Source organism: Trachurus japonicus, unplaced genomic scaffold (assembly GCF_045865225.1).
Source record: "Trachurus japonicus isolate A0001 unplaced genomic scaffold, Traja_1.0 AP030038.1".
Classification (NCBI taxonomy): Eukaryota; Metazoa; Chordata; class Actinopteri; order Carangiformes; family Carangidae; genus Trachurus; species Trachurus japonicus.
In genome coordinates, this window is record NW_028220171.1 from 18,260 (window position 1) to 28,233 (window position 9,974).

The 9,974-nt window shown below is 40.2% G+C and overlaps 1 long non-coding RNA gene across 1 annotated transcript; it reads left to right on the forward strand.

The window, feature by feature from the left end:
* The first annotated feature begins 2,548 nt into the window (after positions 1-2,548).
* On the forward strand, positions 2,549-4,180 carry LOC146960746 (uncharacterized). The gene is made up of 3 exons (XR_015035376.1): positions 2,549-2,602; positions 3,070-3,139; positions 3,929-4,180. It is a non-coding gene; the product is annotated as an uncharacterized LOC146960746 (long non-coding RNA).
* Positions 4,181-9,974: the final 5,794 nt, after the last annotated feature.

Here is a 9,974-nt window from a genome sequence, read left to right on the forward strand (position 1 = left end):
ACTATGAATACCTGCCTCTCTCACACCAGCACAGTAACGTCTGTTAAACCTGTCAGCATGCATCATCATTCATCATTCATTCATCATTTAGCTGCAAAGATAAGAATAAAACTTTAATATTTGTTTTGTGGTTATTGACATTCATGAATATTTTTTTTTCACGTCATGTAATTCGAGGTAAATCTGTGATTCAGCAGCAAAGTCTGTGGAGCTGCAGTCTATAGATCTGATCCTGTGCAGAGGCCTGACCCACAGTTTTTATGCCTTTTGCTAAATCTCGCCATAGCACAGGCTTAAAGTGGGTTTGAGCTATTATTAATTTCTGCATCCACATTGTTTTGGGAGAGCATCGGTTGGAGCTCCTCCAAACAAAGACGAAGGTCTCCTGGCTTAATCGTCCGTACCACAAATGAGCAGTTGCACTTGTTTTTGAGGAATATATCTGATTATTTCATGAAAAGCCGAAGGTGAGAGACCTGCTGTGACCTTGGAGGAGTATTTCCATAAGAAACTTCCACCGAGTATTGAATATCTGTGCTTCATGTGAAATATTAATTAGGGATGGGCATTTCGACTAATTTACTAATCGTGTAACCGAAGCTGGTACTAATCGGGTAATCGAGTACTGTAATAAAAAATAAAATGACGTCATGTCTGACGGACAGAGCGCAGCCGGTGCATAAATGCGCTCTGTCCGTCAGACAGTCCGCATTACTGACACACAGCGTCGTCACACACAATGTCAGGTGGATAATAAGAGTAGAGACTGGAGTTTAAGATGCACATACGAGGCAGATGTGCATCTTTATGCCGGGGAATAAATGCGCTGCATGCGCTCTGAGCGCTGAGTGCAGCGCTGAGTGCAGCGCATTTATGCCGCGGCTGCCACGGAGGAGAAAACTTTTTTTTTCTTTTCTTTTTTAAATCATTAGCGGTGCTTATTTATTAGTCCACACTACACATGTTGGTGCCTTCGGTCCTCTCTGCCTCGCATCGTTTCAGGAAATAACAGGGAAGGTTTCAGAGTGTTTGTAAAGTGAAAGTATATTTTCTACCAGACTTGAGACCTGTCGTCTCCCTCCCGACGGCGTACGTCGCCGAGGGAGGGAGGGAGAATTATTGTAAAAGGTTTGAAAGTCCGAGGCTCGATCCAAAAACGCTTTTACACAGCAGAAAATCACGTTGCTTGATCCGAAACTGTTTAACACTACAAAAAGCCGAACCAGGGCATGATAATGTAGTCTGATCCGACACTAGATTGCGCTCTGACGTGCCGTTTTTTTTAATCCTCGGGTACCCGAGTAATAAATTCATACCCGAGTAGCAGATTGCTACTCGAGTACTCGAGTACCCGGGTAACCGTGCACATCCAAGTAGAAACGAGTCCACTGTCTGGGTCAGTTTTAGAAGAATTCATCAACCCTGTCAAGTCAGCTAGGATTCGTACCCTCTGACTGTTTGCTTCTCCATGATAAAACAGCTAAGGCTCATGGGTATCTCCATTAAGTACACTGAACAAAAGTAGAAGTGCAACACTTTTGTTTTTGCCCACACTCTAAAAATGAAAACTTAAAGTTGTGGGCCTTACCATATTTTTTCAGCTGACTAAACAAAAAACATTGAGTTGTGTTGTAAACTAATAAACATTATTTATTTCAACTATCTTTTTCAAGTTTTTTGGCTAAAGTTGGCCTAACTTAATAACTTGAGTTAGCAAACCTCAAAACTGTGCATTTGAGGTCAGGACAAGTTCTAGAAGTTGAGACAACAAGAACTGGGGTCTCCAATGCATATCTGCAGGGGTTCCACCACAACGACACTGCTGCCATGTGCTGCCGACATCTCTTACACTTCTTACTCTCAAGGTGAGTATTTTGCTCAATATGGTACTAAAAGTCAGGGTTCACGTGTGCAGATTATACATTATTATATATTTATTGTCCCCCTCACGGCTAAAGAGAGTTGTAGATGTTAATTGTTTACCAGTTAGCTCTGTTAGCTCCGTTAGCTCTGTTAGCTCCGTTAGCTCTGTTAGCTCCGTTAGTGCGGCTACAGTGGAACTGGAGCTCATTTATTAAACACAATGAGCAGTGCTACAAATAACTGGTATACTGCTTATGTGTGCCTCTGATGTTAAAGTTTAATGTTACTTTAGAGACTCATTTTTACAATTGGGTGTCATGTAAACATGAATATATATGACATTAATTGTTGTTAATTGTCTTGGTGGACTGACAGGAGAAGATTGAGGTGCAGCCCATGGTCACAGAAATCCAGGAGAGATGGCCTGCCCTGTGTCTTAAGGAACAGGTAAGAAAATGTGTGTGAAAAAGTTGCTAACTATTTTATATCACAGAACTATTGCTTGCCTTATACAACGAGTAATTCAGCACCTTGCCAATAAAGGTATTCAGAAACTGACTACTTAAGAGAAAATCCATGTGAACTGGTTCGGTTGGATTAATGTGTGCTGTTTTTTGTTTATTTCAGATTTGCAGCAAGTTCTGATGTGTAACCAAGGAACTGTTGTGGACATTTAGAGCAGCTGTGCCAGGAAAAGGGACAAGACAGGGAGAGACGCTTGGCTGTTCTTGATGAACAGGTGAATTCATGTTATAAATATCATGTATTTTTGATTATGGTTCAGGGTTACCTGAGCAAGCCCTTAAAGGGATAGTTCACCCAAAATTGAAATTTCTCTCCTTGTGTCGACTAAGGGCTGGGAGAAGTTTCAGAGTTATCTGTCGCTTCTCTGAGTTACAGGGGGTCTTGGCATAGCAGTGCATGTCCATATAACGGTTGCAAATGGATACCAACTGTCTTCGTAACAAAAAGACACACCAAAAAACATCCAAATACCTCCATAGTGCTAATGTCCCTCTTGTATTGAAGCCCCGAAATGCGATATTGTCCTGAAAAAAATTAAATCTGTCTGTCCTCTTCCCGGTTCGTCCAAATTTGATGGATGCCACCCCAATATAAGACCTAAGTTTAAACTAGTCACAAATTAATCTCAGCTGCACTGTTTTTAACCAAATGTCCTATGGCTTTCCTGTGTCCAATTTCCAGACATCACAATGCATCAAAGCAGAGCATGTCTAGACCTCAGATTTCAGAGACACTTTTCCTGAAACGCCTGGTGAGTACAGAATGTCTGTTTTTATTTTTGGTCAACCATGAGTGCACATTAATTATCATGCACATATAATTCTCTATGCCATATTGCTTTAGAATATAGAAAAGATGAAATATCCACACCTTGGATTGTAGCTCCCAAAAAACCGTATTAATCACCAACGCCCCATATATTTTTGCCTTCCACCTACAGTAGCGTAACCCAGCTTAATGGCTGAGAGCCTCCTTTCTCCCTGGAACACAAGTAATTTATTTAACCAGCCATTTAATTTAAGGTTGAATATGGAGTTTTACCAGAATACCACAATCTATTGATCATTGTAGGCAACAACAACAGAAGAATAATTCCTGCAGTCCGTTGCCAGACCGCTGCTTAGTGTAGCACACTGTTGCTTGGGACGCCGCTCTGACCAGAGTAGCACAGAGAAAAACTATTTAGGATATTTCATTTCATTTATTAGTTTATTTCATAGGACAGTGCACCACTAATCAACAGAGTTAAAAGAAAACTGTAAGTGGGGCAGAGTTAGCCAACAAGGCTAGTTACCTGATGTTTCATTTTTACCGCCATTGAACAGCTTCAGACTATTGTGATGTTAGATAAATGACTTGTAGCTTGTTACAGGGATGAATAGCAATTAGAATCACAGGCAAAAAAACTGTATAGCACAGTAACTGTACACTACAGGTTTACTCAGGCTGAGACACAAATTTAAAATTACACGCTGACATAGGTGTTTAGTTATCTTAACAGTGTTTATATTGAATTTGGTTGAATTTCTGCTTTCAACAGGACACCGATCCAGAAGACAGACAAACAAAAGGGGTCCAAATGGGAGTGCTCACCGTGTTCGTGGATGGTGCACCGGCCTCGCTTCAAACTGTTAACAGCATTGCTGTGGTGTTGCTGTAGTGCTTTTTGACTGTGTTGTGGTTTGGACTCTTTTAACAAGTTTGGCCACACCAGTCTGCATCTTTTTGTTTGTGGGTGCAGTGTACAGTACTTGCACTAGATAGATTTAATCATATTTGCTGGAATATTGCATTAAATGTTTAAATAAAGATGTTTTACTTAACTAGTATTATTTGTATTTGTATTATTTGTTGTTTTAGTTGCCACAACTTGAGAGTATTTATAAGTACAACTTGAATTTTTGAGTTTTGATGCATTTGAAAGGTAACTTATCTGAAACAAAAATAATAAGTTGAGACTACTAAATTTTAAGTGTTTAAAAAACTCAAAATTTGAAGTTATCTTTAAGTTAATTTACAAGTTATCTCAACAAAAGATAATTTGTTGGCTTAACTTTATGTGGTTTTATTCAAAACTTGAGAGTTTTAGTTGGACTCAAAACGCAAAAATCTATTGCAGCCAGTTACCTAGAATTTTTGAGTTTTCACAGCCCTTTATTTTTTACGGTGCAAGGTCTTCAACCTTTTGTTGCAATAGGAGGACTTACTCTTATTTGTTCTCTCAGACACATCTCAGACGTACAGCACGATGCTGATTACGCCGCATGAGTTCTGCTCAGGTCAGGCCACTTTAAAATGCCGGTTATATGTCGTAACCACGCTGTGCAACACTTTTCACTTTTGTGTTGCAGTGTAATACTGAACTGATTTCTGTACATGACTGAAGTTCCTCTGAATGCTGCAGTTTTAGCCTCAGTAATCATGATCATCAATCTGCATCTTGATGTGCCACACCTGACAGGTGGAGGGACGATAAGAGAAACAACGTCTTAGATATTTACATTGAAGATTTTGAGTAAAAAACGCACTTCTGTTTCTGTTTGAGTGTCCTATTCTTGCGTTATACTACACACATTTTAGAAACTCGACCTTTAAACAAGCTGTGAGGACTTTTGTTACTTTGTGATGTCATAACGAAGCAGGTTTTTCCTCAAGCCCCGCCCACTGAGACCCACCGTCTTTACTTCAGATGTGATGTGTTTTTATTTTATCACCCAGAAAACAGTTGTTGTTGCTGAAGCTCCAGAGAGAGGGGGTTCAAGGTTCAGGGGAACCTGTATTATCCCCGAGGGACAATGTGTTGCACAGCCGGTAGTAAATACAACATTACTGTATGGAGTTATCACACTACACCAGCCTACACACAAACAAATTTGCAGAAGGAAACGAGTTACACAAAACTGTTCAAAATCTATTCTATTCAAGAAAGAAATAAGTATGAGAAAGGAGATGTAAAACTACTGCAAGATGTTTTTTTGGTTCTTAGAGCCACAAATATATGATTTCTCAGACAAAAAAAAACCTACAGCGTCATTAAATTGTCGAAGAAACTGTAGAGTTTTATGTCGAGAAACATCGCATATGTCATTACAAGGAGACTGCAGTGGGAATTAAAGGTGGTAAAAAATACTTTTGGGCGTCTCAGTAATTTGATTAGCTAGTATGTGAAAAATGAAAGTTGTTATTCAAGACTCCCCCCCCCCCCCCCCTTTGTTTTTAGTGGCGATAGATACACTTTTTTTTTTTCAAACTTCTTCCACCTCTTAAAATGCTAAAAAGAAAGAGGAAATGAGATGCTAGTGTTCAGGCTTTGGTCACCTTGAATATGAATGAAAGATTATCCAGCAACATGCAGACTGACTTGTTTACGAGAGGTCTCTGCACAGCGCAGGCTTGCTTTGTTTATTGGGCCGCCTGAAGCATTACCCTCCCAGAAAACTGCACCCTCATGCAGTTTGGAAGCAGGACTTTTTTCTTTTTTTTTTCTTTTTCAATTAATTGCACAGCCTGCACCCTAAAGAATATGACAAACAACAGAGCTGCTCTACATAAAGACTTCTGGTTTATGTGCAGCTTCGCCTTGTGCTGCTCATTTCGCAGAAGTGGCTTCGTTTCCATTATCGACGGCAGTTTTTTTTTTGTTTTTTTTTTTTCCCTCTATTATTGACCCCGAGAAATGTTTGTTTTCTTTGTACTACAGCCAACCTCCACACAATTACCTCGAATACAATCTCCACATGAATAATGTTGAGAAACATCAATGAAACGGAGTGATTGTGACTCTTGCTCCCTGCCTTTTTAAAAATCCATCAATGAAAAACGCTGCACATGATTACTGGAGCAACAATTTGGAAAATTTCAGTGCTGCATAGCAAGAGTTGGTATGCAATGAAGAGTTGGAGCTCACTTTCTCCTCAATCTGTCTTGAAAAGTTGCATTTCACACTTTAAGGTTAGCAGTGCAGACAGCAGCAGTGTTGTGGACTGGATGGAGTTGATCAAAAACACAGTGAAACCAGAGAAGCTGTGGATGGATTTCATGCCAACACCAGTTCCCTGGAGATATGAGCTGTGGCTGTGTCGCATTCAAGTCATCTCTGGCTGTTACCAGTGAAGTTATTATCTCTGTATCTCTCTCTGACTTTCAAACGTGGATTGGCCGCGCTCAAAAAATATCACAGATTTCTGGTGTTTGCCTCTCGCGTCAACAAACGGGGCTCGGCGGGGTTGTTTCTCAGCCTCAGCGTGGTCACTACGCCTTTTTGCTGTCAAAGCTCCCAAACTGTGCAGCTCTCTTTAAATAACATCCAACTTCCTTTAAAACATCAAAACATATCAAAACTTTTCTGAAAATGTTCCTTTTCCGTGTGTTTTATCTGATTATGATTGATTCAGCTGTTTATATAGATTGTTATTTGAGTTAACTCGATCTATAGATAACTTGTACGGATGCATTTAATCAGAATAACAGTGTGAAAGTCTTGACTTCATCATGCTATTTGTCTTCCTCAGTAGCGATTGTACCTCTGTGGCTCCATGGAGGAAATGAAGTATTCCGGTTCAATCATTTATGTCACACAAACTGTCCCTGTGCAATTGATTTCAATTATTTCAATTATTGATTCAGGTCAGTTTTATTCTATTAAACCAATTATAATCTGAAAAGGCTCCAACAACACTCAGTTGCCTTTACTCCTTCCTCTGTAAACTTGTAACTTTTTCTCAGAAATCATATCTACAAATAATATCATATAACAAACACATGAGACATGTTTATTTTCTGCCAATTAGAATCAATAATGGATGGTTTTCTTGATCATATTCAATGCTGATAAGTGCAATCAAAACATATAACAGCATCTGTTTTAGAAAATAAACTGTAATATTTAGTTTTATGTTTTCATTTTCCAATATTAGTACATTTAGTAGATTTTTCCTCTGCAACTAATTATTTTAATTGTGAATGGTTATATAGAAAGATCTGTTTCATTAGCCTTGATAAAAAAAAAAAAGTATTCAAGTGAATCTCTCCAAAGATCTTGTTTTTATTTCCTTCAGAATCTGCTCAGGAGCATTGTGGGTAGATTAGTTGCAGTTGTTTTCAAACTGTGCGGTGAACTTGAACCAGACACAGCAGCTTGTGAGATGTAAACAACTAAGGATATAACCAGTTGTTTGCGGCCTGGATGCATGAAAACTGTTAACTCAGTCGTGACTCTTTAACTAAAGTGACTGCATGACTAGCTAAATGGCTCTCAGCCCGGCGGAGTGTCTGACTGCCTTTTACATTTCCCTCCAGACAGATGACAGCTGATTTTCTTCTTGGTGGCTTTGACCCGGCTGGGCAGCGGGGGTGAATGATTGTGTGTTCTTTGGTGTTCTGGGAGCACTTAGGCAGCGCTCGCCGCTTTCCTTTTTTTTTTTTTCTCTCTCTCTCTGGTGGTGCTGCAGGGTATTGACAGGGTTGTGGAGCGTGATATTAGGTGCAGGTCTTCGCGCCAGGATGCCTCAGAGCCTTAACGATCTCGAAGCATCGCTGACCGGCCGGCAGTGACTGACGGGAGTCGCTCAGCTGGAAGAAAACGTTGCTCTGGGCTACGACTTCCACTCGTTGGACAACGGGAGGAGAGTCGGAGGGTAAAGCTGCCTTCAGAGGATCGAGACACATGCAGCTCTGTGCGGTTTGATGAGTATGAACTACATGTCCCTTATTGCTCAACACTGAAATGGGACGAGTCATCCTGCCTAAAGGAACGGAAAAAACATGTTAGTGAAGTGAAGGGCGGTGGAGCAGGTCGTCCACTAAACAGAGGGTCAGCAGTTTGATTCCAGCTCATCCAGACTTCAGGTCGAAGTGTCCTGAGGTGTCTGTCTGAGTGTGTGTGCTAGAGTGATGTGTGTGTGAAACAGTTTGAGCTCATGCTGCCAGATGTGCAGACGATGAACCAAATTTGATCAAATATATAAAACAAATGAGACTGAATGAGACTAGTTTCAGGTTAGGTCACTGTTTATCTAGAGTCATATAACCCTAACCCTATTCGTGTCAATATTTGTCATAATTGCTTTGTGAAGTCTTAAAATAATGACTGAAAAAGAGCGTTTTCTGAGGTCAGTGACCTTTGACACCCAAAGGCTTGTCAGTTCATCCTCGTGTTCAAGTCAATGTTTGCTCTGAGATTCACTGGAGGAATCTATCCTGTTTTTTGTTTTTTGTCTGTTTATTTGTTTTGAAAAATCTGTTTATTGGCATTTTTTTAGTTAAAGAGGAACTATGTAAGTCCAGGTAGCTTTTCCACTGTTTTACTAACCCTCCTCCTGGCCATGTGCATTTGTTTACAACAAAGTCAGCGAGAAATCAATCAATAACGTCATACTGTATATCATATAGGATGTTATGATGTGTATATTTGTGTTGTTTAATTAAGCAATATTACCCGAGAGGGTGTGCTTTAACGTCATTTGAGCACGACGGTGATGCGGTCAGGACCGAGGCGCTTGCGCCGAGGTCCGCAAGCATCACCGAAGTGCTCAAATTACGTTAAAGCACACCCTCGAGGGTAATATTGCGATTATACAACAATTACCAACAAAATAAAGCGTATAATTAAATCAATATTCATGCTGGTGGACGTTTTGCTCTCAAAATTTAAAGTTTTTTGCGAGTGTGCTTCCCGTTTCCATGGAAATAAATGGGGTCTGACTAATAACTGAAACACAATCAGTCACGTCAGTAGACTCCTATGTGTAATGGAACCTAGTTCACCTCTACAGCAAATAGTCCGAACCTTAGTAACGACCTAGCAACAGAAATTATTTTCTAGTCCCAGTTGAGTGAACTCTGAGCTGACGTTCATGTTTTAACGCGGTCTCGGACTTTCCCGAACTAAATCAACACCGCACAAACTCGCCCAAGTTATAACAAAGATGCCGTTTTTTTTCCTTTCACAGATGTAGCTTCTACAACCGCAAACTCTGCATGTAAATGAAGTTATAGCGCCGTGTTGCCGACACAGCTGATAGAGAAAGCCAAACGATTACTCCAGATTATTTAAAAGCCCAAAAGGCGCGAGCGAGAGAGAGAGGGAGAGAGAGAAACATACAGGTAATCACCTCCGTTTTATCCAATGAAATATTCAGCTCCAGGCAAAAACATATTCACCGCGATCACAACTCGTGTCTCTCCGACTTTGTAACGTTAAGTTACACACATGGGAGGGAGACAATTCTCTCGGCTGTAACGGGGAAGTTTACAATATATTAACAAAAAATAAAATAACATGATTGTTCCATAAATGTGACGTTGGCAACTGTCAGGAACAACCTACAGGAGTCAGTGTAGTTTGTGATTTATTTTCACGAGTAATAAATTACGTTTTTTTAAATAAAAGGGGAAAAATCCATGTTGCCACGGAGATGTGTAAACAACATGACATCGCGAAGTAATATTTTCAGTGATGAGTCAGCCGTGCTGTAATGCTGATTTGAGCACGTTCTAAATGTCTTATTGACCAATCAGATTGCTTGGTCGGAACTACTTGTTGTATAATCCGTCATAAACAAGAGGTTACAGGTTTACTGGGTGCG